The following is an 18,770-nucleotide window of genomic DNA, read 5'->3' on the forward strand; positions in this document are numbered from 1 at the left end:
AAATGAGAAAGTTTTCATTACCCATTCTTTCAGCACTCAGTAATTACCACTCTGAATATTCTTATGTGTTATTTTAGTCTCTGTACTTACATAGACTTCGTTTTACACAAACAGAATAATACTCTATGTACTGTTTTAGAACCTGCCTTCCTAACTTAATATTTCTTGGATGTCTTTCCATATCATTTAATGTTCTTCTAGAGCATCATGAATTATCACATTACACATATCAATCTATGTGATTCTTTTCTGTGGCTGTGGGATGGTCAGCTTTGTGTGTCACCTTGGTTAGGCTACACTCCCCCAGTTATTCAGTCAAACACTAATGTAGATATTGCCATGAAAGTATTGTGTAGATATGAGTAAGGGCCATAATCAGTTGTCTGTAAATAAGGGAGATTATCCTGGACAATCTGGGTGGGCCTGACTCAATCTATTGGAAAGCCTTAAGAGCAAAGCTGAGGCTCCTCTAAAGAAGAGGAAATCCTACCTGTGGACTGCAGCTTCAGATGATGCCCAAGAGTTCCAGCCTGCCTTTCCTGCTGGCCTGCCTTACAGATTTTCAGCTCTCCTAATCAGACTCTCCAATTATGTGAGTCCTTGCTTTGCAGGCAAGCAAGAAGCAATAAATGAATACATAACCTACTGGTTCCATTTCTCTGGTTGATCCCTGATGAATGCAGGCTGCATAGGATTTTACTGCATGGCCCTACCATAGTTTATTGAACCAATCCCCCATCGTTGGACATTGGGCTGGATTGTCTTGCTGTCAACTTGGCATCATCTATCTCCTGTTTCAGGCTGGAACAATGCTTCCCAGTATGCTGTTTCCTGTGTGGTTCCAGGATGGGGATTGCTGATGGGAGAAACCCATGCAAAATTTGAAAGGAAGAAGCAAAAGGGAAGCCACTGCTGTTGGGAGGGAATGCCAGTCAGGCACAGTGGCAGTGTCACCAGGCATGGCAGCTTCAATGGATGCCATGGCTTTGCCAACCCACCCCATGAACTCTTACCTTACAGATGCACTTTGGTAGCCAGATGTGTGCAGTTCCCCAGACTTCCCCACAAGCTTGTCCCTCCCACCTGCACCACCTGCACCTGTGCCTCAGACAGAAGTGATTAGCAATGGTTTCTCCAATGCTTCAACGTTCCCTTCCTAGAACCTCACTCTCACTACTACTCTCAGATTTGCATAAGCCCTAACTCCTGTTAAATGCTTTATTCCCATAATACTTATAACAGCTGTTTTCCTGAATGAAACCACTAGTGGTTCAGGGGGAACTGGTTTTTAAGAATGGGAATGTGAAATTCTTTCAATACTATTAGAATTAAGGGCATAAATGTCACCATTGCAAAATCATGGTAGTCCATGGCACAAAGTGGCAAAACATTTCCTTAAGTTATCTTCTGTAGTCATCTAAAGTCAGGTACATAGAGAAAAAGCCAGGTGGCCAACTAGCAGCTGTAACAGAACAGTGGAAACCACAAGGACTGTATGTTAATTAGCTACTTCTGACTGTGCTGACAAATTTGAAAAAAGAAAATGGTGACCTTGGGCTTAAAGTGACCAACTGAAGGCCAGGTAGGAAAAGACAAGGCTTCGGTGACTGCCCTGAAATAATCCTTTGGTTCAAGGTCACAGAAGTCACTGATATGACCACATCCTCTAAATAGCAGGCCTGATAGAACAATGGATTGGCCTTTTATAGACTCATTTATGGCACGTGCCAGGTGACAAGTCTTTGCAGGGATGAGGTAATGTCCTTCAGAATGGGACATATGCTCTAACTCAGTGACCAATGTCTGCTACTGTTTCTCCCACAGCTAGCATTCATGGGTCCAGGAATCAATGGGAGGAAACAGAAGTAGCTCATACCGCAATCAGCCTTGATGATGCACAAGCAACATTTCCATTTCTATCACTGTGGCTTTGAGCTCCCTGGTGCAGATGTCTTGTTTCCCAAAGGAAGAGACTACTTCCATCAATGGACACAACCGTAGGTCTACTGAACTGGAAGCTCAGACTGCCACCTGGCTACTCTGGGCTCCCCGTGCCATTTAACCAAGAGGCAAGGAAGGAGATACTGTGCTCACTGGAGTGATTAGTCCTGATTACCAAAGGGGAAGGAAGCTGCTACTACACGGTAAGGACAAAGAGGAGTCTTTCTGGAACCCAGGAGATTTTTCTGAAATGCCTCTTAATACCCCCATGGCTTATGGTAAACATTCATTAAAAATCACAGCATAGTCTAATGCCATAAGATCTTCAGGAATGCAGATGTGAGTTTCCCACCAGGCAAGGAACCATAACCAGCCAAGGTGCTTGCTGAAGGCAAAAAAGATTAAGAATGGAAGTAGAAGGAAGTCTAGAAAGAATTTTCAATGTTCCAAAAGCTAAGCATACAGGTTCCCTTGTTTTAATGGAGTTCTCATATTGTGAGATGTTTAAAATAACAAGTTCTCCTAGCTGAGATTTCACAAATCTTCAAATTACAAAAAGCCAGTTTGGCCACACCTTTCCCAAGCCTTCTGTACTGAGTGAGGAAGTATCCATCTTTACCCTGTTCACGGCACACAGCTCTGTCCTCAGAGGCCCAACTGCCAGTTCACATGGTATCAGAAGGCAAGTTAGAACAAGATGCCCCTCTCCCGCCTGAGGTTTCAAACGAGTTACATTATTTCTTTTTTTTGTTTTTGTTTTTTGAGATGGAGTCTTGCTCTGTCACCCAGGCTGGAGTGCAGTGGTGTGATCTTTGCTCACTGCGGCCACCACCTCCTGGGTTCAAGGGATTCTCCTGCCTCAGCCTCCCAAGTAGCTGGGATTCTAGGGACATGCCACCACGCTCAGCTGACATTTGTAGTTTTAGTAGAGACAGGGTTTCACCATGTTGACCAGGCTGGTCTCAAAATCCTGACCTCAGGTGATCCACCTGCCTCAGCCTCCCAAAGTGCTGGGATTACAGGTATGAGCCACCATGCCCAGCCCATTATTTTTTAATAATTATTATTATAACAGTCATTTTGTATATGTAACACAAATGAAATTGTAGAACATCAAAGAACACTCAATATTCATTGAGCTGTACACTTAAAATTTCTGTACCATATGTACATTAAACCAAAATCAAGGATGTTAAATGAAATAGAAAATAACTCATCCTCACTGTAATGAGGGCTAGAGTATGATTGTTTTAAAATTGCTAACCATGTTGTACAGCACCCTTTTGTGCCCCACCTCACATCCTCCGGGCAACCTTTTCTACTCCAGCTGTTTTTGAGACAACCAGATGTGTGCAAGTGTAACCTGAGAGCAACTCATTCAGTTGCCCCGTCCCCTCCTCTGCCTTCTTGTTTTTGCCTTCTGGGGCTTTTTTGCTGTGGCCACATAGGGCATTCTGACAAATGTGCAAACTTTGAAGTACAAGGATGTTAACCTCTCACAGGGCAGCAACCTTTGCTCAATAGGGGATTGGCACAAGTGCAGAAATATTCCCTTCCTCTGCCCCATGGCAGATGGTTCTGGAAGGCATTCAACATGGCTCCTCACAGGGTCCCACCAGATGGAGCACAGGTGTTCAGGGTGCTGTCCAGCTGCATAGCTTGGATTGACTTTTTCTTTTTCACTTTTTACAGTTCCTTGGGGGTCCATTCTCACAAATAAACCACCTACCCACAGACCTTTGTTTTAGCCTCTGCTTTTTAGGGGAATCTAAGCTAAGACGTTCATCTTGCTTTCATGAACACAAATTATAATCATTTTAACACTCACTTGCTCCAATGTCTCATTTTCCGTAGAACTGCTTGCTAGATCTGACAGATTACAAATCTTAAGTAATTTAAAATACATTTTAATTTCAGGAAGCTATGTTCTCCATTGGCAACCAATATTGGCAAAGTTAAACATGTTCTGAGAGCCACAAAAGTCTTCAGAAATGCATTTAGTAAATTATTGATGCAAGTGTACTGCTAAACATCAACGGGAGAGTTTAGAAAACAATTTAAGGCTTTAGCTCCTCACAAGGTGATGCCCCACCAATAACATAGCAGTTAATTTCAATTGTAAGTTTTCACATACAGTAGTCCAAGTCAACATTCTTCAAATCATATGTCATTTAGAAGAATGAAAGACCATAATATTTTTCAGCATTACAAACCCTTCTAAAAAAAAATTCAAGTTCTATCTTAAAATATATACAACTTGATTTTGAAATTTTATATGGGTCATAATCATGCTGATTACAGAATTCACCATTAAAATTGGTCTTCTGACTTTTTTTCTCATATTCTCTTCCTTAAAGAAGTTGGCATCAATGTCCGACTTGTTTAACATTAAGAATATATTTTTCTTAAACATCGTCATTGAATTTTTCTTTAAATAATTTTTAATTCCTCTCATGCTCTCAAAGGCATTTTGGTTGTTGTCTCTTCTTACTTCTACTACTAATTTTACAGAAATCATATCAAATTGGAACTAAGAAAAGGAATTTAAACGTGGATATTTTTGAGAGTACGTCTCAGGACTGCATTCTACAATCTATATTTTTGTAAACTAGGTCTCTCAATTACAAAAGTTGTTCCTCCTTCAAAAGTAGAAATGAAACAATATGAATCAACACAGTTAGAACAAGACATTATACTTCCATCTGTCAAAAGTTGTTATAAATGTGTATATAACCCATCTTGAAAGTAAAAAATATATAATAATATTTTCTAATTTTCAAAGCAAATGGTGCCCTGAGACATGACACTCTTATGCAGTATACAACCTGAACATCTGCACATGAAAGACCTGTGGGCGATGTATCTTCTCAGCATTTTAGGGCTTCCCCATAACCTGGCCCCAGCCTACCTTTCCACTGTCCCACTTTACATGCCCTTTTCTCTGGCTGAATAATCATTTCCTATACCTGGCCTTGCTCGTGTTGTGCTGTCTGCTTTGGATGCCATTCCTGCCCTTCCCCTATGTAGTGACATCTTACCCAGTAGACAGCTCCCTCCTCCACGCCTCCAGAACACTGTTTGCAAGTCATTTGGGCCCATGTTTCTGACCAGACTATGAACTCTCCAAGACAGGAAACAGATCCTGGAGTCAAGCAGACAAGCCCAGCTCACAACAGGCTCAGAAAAGTGGGGTGAATTGAAGAATGACTAGGATCCAGGAAACTCTCTGAGGATCATGGCATTTCTTGGTGGTGGCACAGGCTGCTGTTGGTACAACGACAGGGCTAATTCTCTGAGGACCCTTCACAGGCACAGGGGGTCCCTGTACTGAGAAGCAGGGAGGCAGGGAACTATAAGGAATAAACTTTCTTCAGGAACCTTCCCTGCAGCTGAGATCTTCTGTAGACCTAGGGCGCTCGGTAACTGCCTCAGCAATTTAGCATTTATCGAGCACCTACAGTGTGCTTGGCTCAGAGATAAACCAGACAGACTCTGCCCCAAGGAATTCACAACCTAGTAAAGAAGACACATGTGGATTTGTGATGACAGCCCAGTGTGTTTGTGTCATGTGCTTTGCTAGAGGAAAATATGTTAGTCTGGGTTCCCCAGAAAAACATACATACACCATACACACATAGACACACACACACACACACACACACACACAGAGAGAGAGAGAGTTATAGAGAGAGAGAGGGTTATAGGGAGAGAGAGAGAGATTTACTATAGAGAACTGACTTATGCAGTTACAGCAACTCAGAAGTCCCAAGACTGCTATCTACAAGCTAGAGACTCAGGAGAGCCAATGGTGTAAGTTCCAGTCTGCATTTGAGTCTGAAGGCACAAGAGAACCAATGTCCCAGCTCAAAGGCAGAGCAAAGTAATCCTTTCTTACTCAGTTTTTTATTCTATTCAAGTTTTCAACAGGTTGGATGAGGCCCCCTCACACTGGGGAGGGCAGTCCGCTTTACTCAGCCTACTAGTTTAAATGTTCATCCATCCAGAAACACCTGCAGGGACACACCCAGAAATAATGTTTAACCAAATAACTGGGCATTCCACGACCCAGTCAAGTTGACACATAAAATGAACCATCTCAGAAGGATGATTTAATGCAGCTCCTGGAGAAAGGGCAATGAAAGCTGAGATGAAGGTTGAGGAAGAGTTCCTCAGGGGAGAAAGTCTAGGGGAGAACTTCCAGGCAGAGGAGACAGCACATACAAATGCAAGATGGGGAAGAGCCTGCCCTTTTGGGAGAACAATGAGTTATTTGGTATGATTAAGGTGGTGGGATAGGCCTTTGAGACAGGTACAAGCCAAATCATGGTGCCTGGGGGTTTATACTTTATCCTGAAACCAATAGAGACCCTTCAGTAGCTGATAAGCAGCAGAGTAACATGGTCAGATTAGAATTTTAGAAAGATCATCTGGGCATGATCCAGCCCTGAAGGCTGAGTCAAGCAACATGACCCTGAGGGTTCACAAAAAGGAAGCACAGGTGATATGGTTTGAATATTTGTGCCCTCCAAATCTGATGTTGAAATGCAATCCCCAGTGTTGGTGGAGGGGCCTGGTGGGAGGTGATGGGATCATAGGGGTGGATCCCTAATGAATGGTTTAATACCATCCCTTTGGTGATAAGTGAATTTTTGTTCTGTTATTTCACATGAGATCTAGTTGTTTAAAAGTCCAGGGCTCTCCTGGCCTTGCTCTCTTGCTCCTGCTCTCTCTATGTAACACGTCTGCTCCCACTTCACCTTCCTTCATGACTGTAAGCTTCCTATGGTCCTCCCCAGAAGCCAAGTAGATGTTCGTGCCATGCTTATACAGCCTGCAGAACAGTGAGCCAAATAAACCTCTTGTCTTTCTAAATTACTGAGTCTCAGGTATTCCTTTATGATAATGCAAAAAAAACAGCCTAATACAGAGAGCATATGGGTTGCCCAGAACTCTTAAGTCAGAGTTTCTGATTCAGTATTCCTGGAGTGGGGCCTCAGATTCCATACTTCTAACAAACCCCCAGAAGATCTTGATACTGCTGGTCCATGAACCACACTTGGAGGAGCAAGGGATGAAACCTATTTGCCAGCCCAGTCACTGAGGGCTGCGAATTTTTGGATCACTTCCTATACGTCCAGGCTTTCACTTACACAGGGTTGAAACCATTTTCACCGGGTCCTGCCTGTCCCGCCTCTCCCCTATAGGCACAGAGGAATCAGGGGGTGCCTACGTCGTGAGGTGGGAGCAGGGGGTCACTAGTGGATGGACAGTGGATCACAAGGTCATATGACTCAGGCTGTTGTACAAGCAGCTCCTGGTCCTGCAATACGCATCAAAGAGATGCATTCATTACACAGCCCTGGCTTCTGGAGTGCTGTGCTTTGCTCTGTGAGCGAGACTATGGTAAACCATAACATTTCAGAGTGGGTGAACAGGATGGGGGAGGATACAATTCTGGAAGGAAACAATGGCCGAGGGATCTGAGGCACCAACCTGGAGCTTGATGGATCTGGGTCACCTCCGAGTCTCTGAGGGGTGTCACAGGACAAGGGAAACAGATGTGATCTGTGGTGCCCAGCGGCTGAGCTAGGGAAAATCGATGGAATGGAACTGCAGCAGGAGACTTGATCTCACTTCACTGTAAAAAGCAAATTCCAAGAGTCAGAGCTACCCAAATAAGGATGAGATACCTTGAATGGTAATGAGCTACTTGTCACTAGAGATGTGCAAAACTGTTTTAAATGGTAAAAGGTTGAGTGGGATGACCTGTGAGTCCTAACACTTTCTTCTCTATTCATCTGTCTCAGGAGACTCTAATCATTCCAGTGAGGCCAGACATTCAGCAACCCTGCTGCCTCCAGAGCCAACCCATCCTCTGTACCAATGGTCAAGTGTTGATCATATTTTTATATTGTCCATTCATATCCTACTACTTATTCCTGGCTGTACCATGCTTCAGAGAAATTCCCCCTCTGGGCTAGAAGTCAGGAATCATGTCACCATTTTGCTCTCTGACCTTGGAAATGTTGTGCCTCCTCTCTGAACTTCAGGCCTGACATTAAATGTCATACTCTGCCTTATCCATCACCAAATATGATAAGTGAAAGTCCACTCAATACACTTAAGGTCTGCTGGTGACCCCAGGGCCTTAAATATAGTCAGTGCTCAATACATAGTTGATGAATTGGCTTATGCTCAACATAGTGACTGGAACTGTTGAATTGGACTGGACTGAATTGAATTGACAAACATGTCTAGTACAGAGCAGCAGAATGTTGGTGCTAGATGAAATTTACAAACCATTTGGACTCAGCCTCTCTTACCACTTACCCTTCCTTCCCTACCCTAACCTCATTTTCCTCTGAAGGACAAAGGAGCTGATGAGCACTGTTCTCACTCCTCACAGAAAACACTGTCTGAATCAACAAGTCAAAACACCTGTGCTAAGAGTTCTGACTTGTTGATTTTGAACCGGATCTCTTCCCCAAGCCCCAGATCTGTTCAGCCTCTGCCCACCAATATTCTTATGATTATTCCACATGCACCACACAATCAATAGGTCTCACTCCCCCTACATCTGCCCCTGCTAAGCTCCCATATCAGTGCATGGCACCACCATCCCCCAGTACCTTAGTTGAGAAACCTGGGGTCATCCTGGACTTTCCTGATTTTTTTTAAAAACTAGGTTGACTCCTGGGTGTGGAGAGCAATAAATGATTCCTGAGTTTATTCTTTTTACACCAGTAATAAACTCAATTTTACAGGCTTAGAATAATAATTTGAAAAAGATGCAGTGCAGAATTGATCTGAAAATGCACCTTTCAGCAAAGCACACAAATATCTGCTGAAATAGCCAGATTATAAATTCCATATTCATCATAGTTTTTTCTGGGAGCAGCACCCCCTCCCCACCAGGTTGGCCTTGCTGGCAGCCAACCTGGATCACACATCCTTGCCTAGGAAGGGCAGAGTCTACTTGAAAGGCTGTAGGGGGGGTCACCAAGTGGACCGGAGGTCAGGAGATCCGGCCACTTCTTTACCCATCTGTGTAAAGCACTCCGGGAGTTGGATCAGAGCATCAGAATGCAGATCCCTGGGCCTCTCTGAATCTGTAGCTGGGACCCTGGAATGTGCATTTTTAATAGGCTTCCCAAGAGATCCTGATGCAGTTGGTTTGCAGGCACCATTTTGAACACCACTTAATTAAAGCAGCTCAAGAGGTCTTTCAGTTCCTGCAAGACCACCTATGAAGCTGTGGACAGTCACCCCTGCTCCTACCCAATGCTCAGGATGGGAGTTGGCTCTTTAGTGTGACTGGAGCTGCTGCAAACCACAATTATGTGATGTCCCAACACAACCTCTTTCTCAGGGTAGTGCCAACCATGCTGAGGACCAGGTTAAGGAGTGAACCACAGGACCACCGTTTGGGGTAGTCATTTATATAGGGCACTAGAACATTTCTGAAAACATAACAAAATATATTTCCTGAAATACTCCACAAAGATAGAGCCATGCATGGCTAGAAGAAATTCTCTGATAACCTGCTTGGTTTGGTAACAGATGCTAAATTTCTTTCAAATTAGGGCTCTTACTAGCAAGCAACAGAAACAGCCTTCTAGCTGATAACAAGCAGAAAGTAAATTTAGTGAAAGAACAGTGAGCACCTCATATTAGAAAATGGGCAGTGGTCAGGACCATGGGCAGAAGCTGTCACAGAGCAGAGAACCAAGAACACGGCTAGTGGCCCCAAGTCCTGCTAGCCACAGCTCACAGCAGAGCTGCTTGCGCCAGGCACTGGGTCTGCCAGCTGCCCTGCTGCCACCATGACCCTTGGAGTCTGGCGTTGCTGCTGCACCAGCATGGAGCCTCCACTGTCTGTGTCACTGGAGCAGGTGGGTGTGAGTGCCTGTGGCCTCACTGCAGGGAGGCTGGAAAGTGAGTGTCCAGCCTTTTCTGCTTCTACTGTGAGAGTCAGGCTCTGCCAAAGCATAAGCGGGGCACTCAGATGCCAGGATGCCTCCCAAAGGACAAATGTCCGCTCCAAAGAGACCTGCTTACCTACAGAGCCCTAGTCTTATAGAATGGAATAATCAAGTTTGGGGCCAGAAGTAAATATCTCAGGAGAGTAGAAAGAGTATTAATGTCGCCATTAGCTGTCCCTTCTCTTTAGATAAATGTGAAGGCTTTCATTTTGAAGCTGAGTTAAGCTGTTCACCTGCCTGGAGGGCCAGCTCCATGTTTCAGTTAGAGCCTGCCCATTTCCCAGTCATGAGTTCTATCAGGTCAGGCCAGGAAGGAGAGACTTAGACCCTGAGATTCAGGGAGGTCTAAGGTGATATGCATGGAATGTATCTTAGTGACCCCTCTATAATTGTGATAACATGGCCTGGGAGTAGAGCGGCCTGCATTCTGGTTCATGATCATTGCAATGGTATGATCTGTGGGAAGAAATAGAAATGCTCTGAAGCAGAGAAAGGAAGAGAATATGATCACATATGCTTTCATTTGTGCCACATGCCTGCCCACCCCAGCAGGGTCCCTTGGGAAGGGGACTGGGGTGACACTGTTGCATGACCCTCCACCCTCCCCCACCTATGATTTTCACTTATCCATGGCTAATCATTCTACAGACAAAATTACCAAGGCTCAGAGAGAGTCCTGTCTGCCTTAACCCAGAAATTGCAGGAATCCAGGCAGAAGCAGGCTGCACCCCATTCTTAAGATCAGGATCAGCTTGGATTCCAAGGGGCCAATACAGTCAGCTTCTGCTAAAGACCCTAACATGCCAGTGACTCACAGTGAACATTTATTTCTGGCTCACATGCACATCTGCTGTGGGTCAGCTGTGGTTCTGGCCCATACCACCTTCATTTCAAGACCTAGACTAGATGAAAATACCTTATTTTGGTCCCATGGTAAAAAGGAAAGAGCAATCATGGAAATGTGTGACGACTCTTGGAGCTTCTGCTCAGAACTGGTTGTGTGGCCAAACCTGATGTCAATGGGGTGGAGAAATGATACAATCTTCTCACAAAGAGGGCAGGAAAGAGTGGGAAGCAGTGACACAACCCACTGCAGAGCCGTCCTCAGGAAGCCAACAGAGCGGCCCCTTGGGGGTCTCCTGCTCCTGAGCCACTCATCCTCCAGGTTCAGCCCCCGGCTGTCCCATGCCTCCTGCTCCTTCTGCTCTTTTCCTAGAGTTTGACCCAACAGTCCCAGTCCTAACTTTGAGATGTGGAGACAGGCCCACAGAGGAGACACAGGTCACTGAACTGCTCCCTAATGCCCTTCCCTGGGCAAGTGGCTCCATGCCTACCCCATCCTCTTCCTTGCCTCTCCTGAGTTCCTCAGAAATACCTCTCTGTGGAACACCGGCTGTATACCTGCTATGAAACTATAGGCTGCTCACTGAGTCTCCCAACCACTCTGTGTGGTCAATAATACTGATTATGCCCATTTCACAGATGAGGAAACTGAGGCTTCCAGTGTAAATAATTTGCCCAGGGTCATACGCAGAGATGGTGCAAACCAGGTTTGCCCAACTCCAAAGCATCCCACCACTGCCCCTCACGCTGACTCGAATCCCTTCCTCCCCAGTCCCTGCCCATGTTCATGGCCACCCAAGGTGTCATCCGTGGTCGAGATGTCACGGCCACAGGACTGTCTCCTTCCCCACCTGCTCTAATCTTTAATTCAGACCCACGAAGCCAGCCCTTCAGCTCCCATTGCCAGCACAGAAATTAGGATAAATGCGGCTGTCAGCGGCTTCCTGCCTCTTTGTTTTTTAATTTACTTAGAGTTGAGCAGCAGAGATGGCAAGAGAGGAAGCAGATGGCTCAGCACGACAGATGGGATCCTATCCAGTGACACAAGGACAAGGTGAGGAGAAAGCGTGATCAAAAGAAAGTGCAGCCCCAGTGCAAGAGTGCACTGCTTGAGCTCCCGTGCCAGGATGGTGGCACTGCAGCCCACCTGTCAGCCTCCAGGGTGCGGGCTGACACCTCTCAGTGCTGGGGCTCCAGACCTTCAGCCAACAGTGGGGACACTGAGGCTGGGAGAGTGACTGCAGCCTGCCCGGAGTCACCCAGTCAGCCATTCACAGAGCTGGGACTAGAACCCGGGACTGGGTTTGAAGAGGGCAGCTCCTGTCCCACCTCTGTCCAACCTCCTGAGGAGGATGGCAGGTGAGGGAGTTGGTAACACATGAAATTTTCCACTTGGGCCTCACCTGGCGCCCACCCTGGGTATGTCCTGCAGGGAGAATGTCACTGTTCACAGGCACAGCTGCACTTGAATGGGAGAGGAACCGGGAAATGAAAGGCCCTTTTGTTCTTGCACACACTCAGTAGACCCAGGCAGGCAAAGGTAGGTCCTGCAGAATTCCAGAGCAGGGGCTGGACCAGGCTACAGAGCCCCAGTGCAAGAAAGTGAGAGTTTGGAGTTTCCCGGGGCAATCCTGGGGGGAAGTGAGGGGAGGGGAAGAAATGGGCTCTGGAGGCCAAGAGGCTGTGATGGCCAAGTGCAAGTTTTGCTCTGGGGGAAGTCTGCTTGTTTTTGTGAAAATAATGAAAAGGGCTGTATTTTCTACCCCGCAACAGTGTAGGAAAGAAACAGTACTAGTGAGACAAAATGATGATTCAGAAAGGGAACTCACTCAAAGCCAAAGGCGACCAGGGGCAAGTCCTCTGGGGACTTACGGTGATCTTGGGGAGCAGTGGCTTTTCCTCATAATGGAGATTGGGGGTTTGAGTCCACAGTATCATAAAAGGCTGCACTGGGGATATCGTATCATGAAAGCCATTTTGTTGGAAAGCGAGGAAGGCGGAGATGGTGAAACTGCTGTCTCTACAAGCATCGAGAGGAGAAGGATCTGAGGATGAGCTTGAAGGGCATGAGGACCAGGCTCCCATCCCAGCCCTTCCTGTCCATGACCATGTACGATCCTCACGGTGGCCTTGGAGTGAGGAGACTATTGTCACTCCCGGTTATATATAAGGAAAGGGACTCAGAGAGATGAAGTGGCCTGTCCAAGGACACCCAGGGTTTAAAAGGGGGATCTAAGATTTGAACCCAGCTCTATCCAACCCTAAAAGTTCACTGTTCCTTCTCTCATGAAACCCACTTCCACTTAGACGTGCTAAGCTTGAAGGCAGGGTAAGGCCTTTGTCCCTCACTGACAGCAGCTTTTCTCACCTGCCCCCGCGTAAGCCACATAATATACTTGACATCTGTAGAAATCACAAGGCCAATCTCCTGGAGGTAAAACAGGTGCCATACACCCAAAGCAGCAGCCCTAACCCTAAAGGCCCAAGAGATGGGAGCATTTCAAGCTGATTTCTGATGTACCCTGGCTCCCCGTTACAGAGTAGGAACCCAGGCTCTCTGCAGTCTATCCAAGCAGGTACATAAGCCAGGAGCCCTGATCTCCAGGCACCTATGAGGCAGGATCTTAGCAGGATACATAAGTCAATTCAAAGAAGACACTCGAAGGAACGGACCACTACAGAGGTGTAAGGATGTTGAGGCACCCAGACACTAGCAACAGTGGGAGCCACTGACACCCCTAGGCCTAAAGGGGCAAAAAGAGGGAATGCTGTTCTTAAGAGCCTAGTGAGGCAGGGCCCAGTGGCTCGCTCCTGTAATCCCAGCACTTTGGGAGGTCGATGAGGGCAGATCACTTGAGGCCAGGAGTTTGAGACCAGCCTGGCCAAGATGGTGAAACTTGGTTTCTACTAAGGACACACAAATTAGCCAGGTGTGGTGGCACACCCCTGTAATTCCAGCTACCTGGGAGACTGAGGCATGAGAATCACTTGAACCTGGTAGGCAAAGGTTGTGGCTACCTGGCATGCCATGGTCATAGAAGGACCTAGGCTCTGCCATGACATGATCCTAAAGCAAGAAGGGAACAGGGAAGAGCTACCCTGACTGTTCCTTCTGTCCCTCTCTGATCGCCTAAGTGCCTCCCATGGGCTGAATCTAACCTAATGCCTGAGAGCAAAGAAACCCAAATGATACCATCCATGTGGGTCAGCCACCCAGAGACAGGGCAGGGTGGAGAAAATCAGAAAACGGCCCTGGAAGGGATTACAATAGAGAAGAACCAGCCCAGTTTGGAATGTACCTCCTGATCAGGGCTTGACAAGTCCACTGTTGCTATTAGGTTAGATGTTGGATATGATAACTCTACAATTAGGGACAGGCAGATTTTTCTTACTGCTTCTCCTCTTTTATAAAGTTATTGCCTTTCATGATGACCCTGAGCCTGTAGTGTCCTCTTGTCTCAGACCGCAAAGGTGAACATTATCGTTTAAGCTGGAGACGACACCGTGTTCCCCATCCCTTCCAGTTCAGGGAGAGTGGTTGAGGGGGCTCCTCCCAGGTAGTACCAGAGAGTCTACCCTGATACTAGACCCTTCCTTCCTGGCAGGGATGGGCAGTGTTCCTGGAGGACTCGAAATACTCAGTTCATATCAAGAGCCACCGTCACCAATTTTGATTGTACACTGAAGATTACATGAGTCTCCAATCAAACACAGATCTTTCCCTCCTCCTGAGCATCTCTCCTCTCCCCTTAGTCCTGCCCTGATCTGGAACGAGCCACTAGAATTCAAAATCATTCTTGGAGAAACTAATTTGAAACCTCTAAGTCACTTGAAGAGGCACAGATGGTCTGCAAAGCAATTTTCACAGTGACTTTGGGAGAAGAGGGAGGAGTGTGAAAGAGCGACCTGACTGTCACCCTCCATGAGACAATGCAGCAGGGATTAGCAAAACCACATTGTTAACATCAGCTGGAGCTTTTTCATACTCAGCACAGATTCAGCAAACCCAATCATATTGCAATTTTGATATCCTACGATTTACATGCTCTAGTCTCCCAGTAATAATTCCCAACTTACTTGCTTTCCTTCAGATTCCTCAAATTCTTTACATCCTTCAAGGTCTAGCTCAAGAGGCATCACTATCATTCATTCATTCTTTTATTCAACTGATGCTTTTGAAACCTGCTTTGTGCCAAGCACTAGAGCTCCAACTGCGATAGAGACGGACTTGGCCCTGGCCCTTGGGAACAGTTTCTCCATCACAGTCCTTTGACCTCTCCCTAAGCACCCCTCCCTGATGGCCCTATCACATTTCACCTTCGATGACCATCATATAAGTCAGTGTCTAATCCTCCCCACCAGAATGCACGCTCCTGAAAGACTGAGATGACGCCTTTCTCTAAATGGACCAGCGTAGCACCAAACACGCATTAGATCGAAATCCAACAATAATCTTTTAAACAGATGAGGCCAGTCATTTAACCTCTGTCTCTTCATCTGTATAATGGGAAACATTATCTCAGGGTTTTCTGAGTGGAATGTTCTGAGTTGATGAATGTGAAAGCACTTTGCAAATTGTATGCCTCTAAGCCCCAAAAGGGAGTAAGTCTGTATTTACCACCCACAGCAGTCAACCAAAAAGAAACTCCATCCAGCTCTTCTGCAGATCCAGGATTGCAGTGTGAATCTCTCCAGAATCCGAGAGACAAAGCAAGTGCTGAAGAACCCCCGCCCCAACCCTGCATCCCTCCTTGCAGTTAAGAGGCGGGTCAATTACCACTGACTCATTTGTAATCATTACAGTTGTCGTGAGATTTTTCTGCTGATTGCTCCAGTTAAGCAGCACCTCATCTGTGAAAGGGGCTCAGGGCTTGAGAGCTCCTTTTGTCTTCAAGCTCCATCCAGTCTCATCCGCCCTGAAGCTGGGAGAAAGGGTGTCAGGAGTGGGGTGCAGTCTGCCCTCAGTATCTATGGAGCCTCAAACATTTATCCAGGCTGACTTCTGATGGAGGAGCTTGAGAGATAATCCCATTATAGAAAGGGACCCCTGGAAATTTTCATCAAGTTGATGCATATCGTCCATATTTCATCATCACCCAGGCAGGCTTTCTCATTCTTTTGACACGAAAACAGACAGGTGGGGCTGTTTTGATTTGGGCTGCCTGGCTTTTTTCCCCAGGGAAGCCACTTCCTCTGGCTTGCATGATAATTGAATTTCACGGATGGAATCTTCCATATACTTCTCAATTAGGGATGTATACAGGGAGCAAGATTTTTCAGGTGTTGATCTATGATTGTCACTCTATTTTTTTTTACCTTTAATCTTCTTAATTTCTGCCAGCTCTAAATCCAGCTTTGCTAAATAGCATTATTCTGACTTAAATGATCTAATCTGTTTTTCGTAAACTAGGTACAGCTGAAAATCGTGTATGCGGGAGACTTCCTCATTAATCACAGCTGACAAGAAATCAGAAATCAAGCAGCAAAATAGTCTCCAAAGGCCAAGTGGGGAAAAAGTGGGAAAAGTAGCTAACTGAGTCTGCCTGCAGAGCTAGGAGGGCTGGGGCTGGTCCCAGCTCTGTTTCTGAGGCTCTGGCTAAATCTCTGTCCTTTGTGAGCTTCAGTTTCTACTTCCCTTTCTTTAAAAAAAGGAAGGAGGCCAGGCACGGTGGCTCACGCCTGTAATCCCAACACTTTGGGGGCCTGAGGCCATGGTGAAACCCCATCTCTATAAATTAAAAAAAAAAAGGAAGGAAGCAGAGATGATGGTGGGGTGTCAGATCAATTGAGTCCCCAGGGACCTTTTCAGCCGCTTTCTCTGAGCCTATACATGACCCCCCCCAGAAAAAAATGCCACCCAAATGACATCTTGGTATTTAAATGCACAGCTGAGGCTGGGTGCAGTGGTTCAGGCCTGTAATCCCAGCTACTCAGGAGGCTGAGGTGGGAAGATCGCTTGAGTCCCAGAGGTTAAGGCTGCAGCTCACTGCGAAAATCACACCACTGCACTCCAGCCTGGACAACAGAGCAAGACCCTGTCTGAAAAAAAAGGAAAATAAAAAAATAAATGCACAGTTGTTATTGACTCTTAAGAACAAGAGTCAATAACAACAAAGTGATTGAGACTATAGGTTCTCATAGTCTCTCTTATTGAGACTAAGAGAACCTACAGTCTCAATGACTTTATCACAGCATTTTCCGAAGTGAGAGAGGCAAGATGAGCACAGGTAGTGAAGGAACACGGAATTCAGTCACACAGCAAAGCTGTCCCTCTTTCAAGCCCCATCCTTCTAAGCAGCTCAAGGAGAAGGGCTTTGCTGGGTGCGAGCACATCGTCCATGCCTCTCAAGCCGGCTCATCTCCCAGGGTAACAGAGAGGCAGCAGTCCTGGGCGCGGCAGTTCCTTTGTCAAGCAGCAGATCCAGTAGCCGCCAATACCTGCTTGGTGGGGGGCTGAGTGTGGTTTCTTTTTGTTCAGTTAGGGTAAAGTGTGTTTCCTTTTAAGACATTTATTAAGGAGCTAATTTTAAAGAATATTAAGTTAATGCAGAAGCTATGTGGCTATGGCAAAAATTAAAAGTAGTAAGAAATGCCTGGTTTCTCAGTCTCTGGAAAAATATTTAGTGCCTGGTGGAAGGCCAGGTTCTATTCAGGCACCACAGACACAGGTGAATGACACCCTTAGGTCCTTAACCTCCCTCCCAATCCCCCAGTCCTACTTACTGTGTGTCCAGGCTACCCTTCCACCGCCACACCACCTCCAGCCTGCATCCTAGTACTGATCACAGAGCCAGCACATTCACCCCAGTGGGGGCCAGGGTTTCATCACTCTGCAGTAGATAACCAACTATACTGGTTTGTCTGGCCTCAGGCATTCCTGGGATTAGGGACCTTCCATTTCCAGGCAATCTGGACCATCTAGTTGGTCATCCTCCTGGTGAGCCCGCCTGCTCCTAAAGTCAGGCCTCCCTCCAGCTTCCTCGCCCTCACCCCCACCCTCTGGCTGCAGCTGTGAGGGAACAGTCCCCTCCCCCACACCCGCAACCTGGCACCCTTCCAGATTCTGGTCTCTACTTAGCACCGCCTGTCACCGTCTTTTATAACCCTCCCCCACTCCACTCAAGAGCTACTTCACACTTCCCCCATCCTCCTGGAGCCCCCGCCTCCATTCGCCACTTTTCTCCCCCTCCACAGATGAATTTGCTCCACTGAGGGTACAGAGCACCCAGACAACAGGACTGCATGAGCCCTCTCCCTCCCTGCTAGCCCCTCTCACCTCCCCCTGCACCTGGATGCATGCAGTCCCGTCCCTGCCCCCTTACTGTCCTGTATCTGCAGTCATTCCCATCCTACTGGCACCTTTCTGTCAATAAGGCCCTCCCCATCAAGCTACCCTCTCTCCTGTTGATCCCAATAGCTCTCAGGCTGTCTTTACTTCCCTTTCTCCTATTCCGGTCACTCACTTCAGGTCACATCCCTTCACTTTGGCTTCTACCTCCTCTAAAGCAGCTCTTTCTACATCTCTCTGAAGCCCTGCTAATTGCTAAATCCAGTGGATACTCAGGGTTCTTTGTTCTGAATGTTTTACAGATATTACCTCATTGGGCTGGGCATGGTGGCTCAAACCTGTAATCCCAGCACTTTGGGAGGCAAAGGTAGGCGGGTCACCTGAGGTCAGGAGTTCAAGACCAGCCTGGCCAACATGGCAAAACTCCATCTCTACTAAAAATACACAAATTAGCTGGGTGTGGTGTTGGGTGCCTGTAATTCCAGCTACTTAGGAGGCTGAGGCAGGAGAATCACTTGAACCCGGGAGGCAGAGGTTGCAGTGAAATGAGATCATACCACTGCACTCCAGCCTAGGCAACAGAGTGAGACTCTTGCCTCCAAAAAAAAAAAAAAAAAAAAAGAGATACTACCTCATTGAGCAAGATTATCTATGTGTTAACATGAAATAAATGATACAAGCTGGTGTGGTGGCTCACGCCTGTAGTCCCAACACTT

At 46.5% G+C, this 18,770-nt stretch overlaps 1 protein-coding gene across 1 annotated transcript in view; it reads right to left on the minus strand.

The window, feature by feature from the left end:
* The window catches only part of LOC105733377 (stimulated by retinoic acid gene 6 protein-like), a 433,741-nt gene that overhangs the window by 254,736 nt on the left and 160,235 nt on the right, over positions 1–18,770 (minus strand). Inside the window, exon 5 of the mRNA XM_064379820.1 lies at positions 7,435–7,579. The gene's annotated coding sequence lies outside the window, so the exon portion shown is untranslated. The remainder of the gene's footprint in view (positions 1–7,434; positions 7,580–18,770) is intronic.

This window comes from Aotus nancymaae, unplaced genomic scaffold, assembly GCF_030222135.1.
Source record: "Aotus nancymaae isolate 86718 unplaced genomic scaffold, 86718_ANA_hifiasm-v0.15.2.pri h1tg000003l, whole genome shotgun sequence".
Classification (NCBI taxonomy): Eukaryota; Metazoa; Chordata; class Mammalia; order Primates; family Aotidae; genus Aotus; species Aotus nancymaae.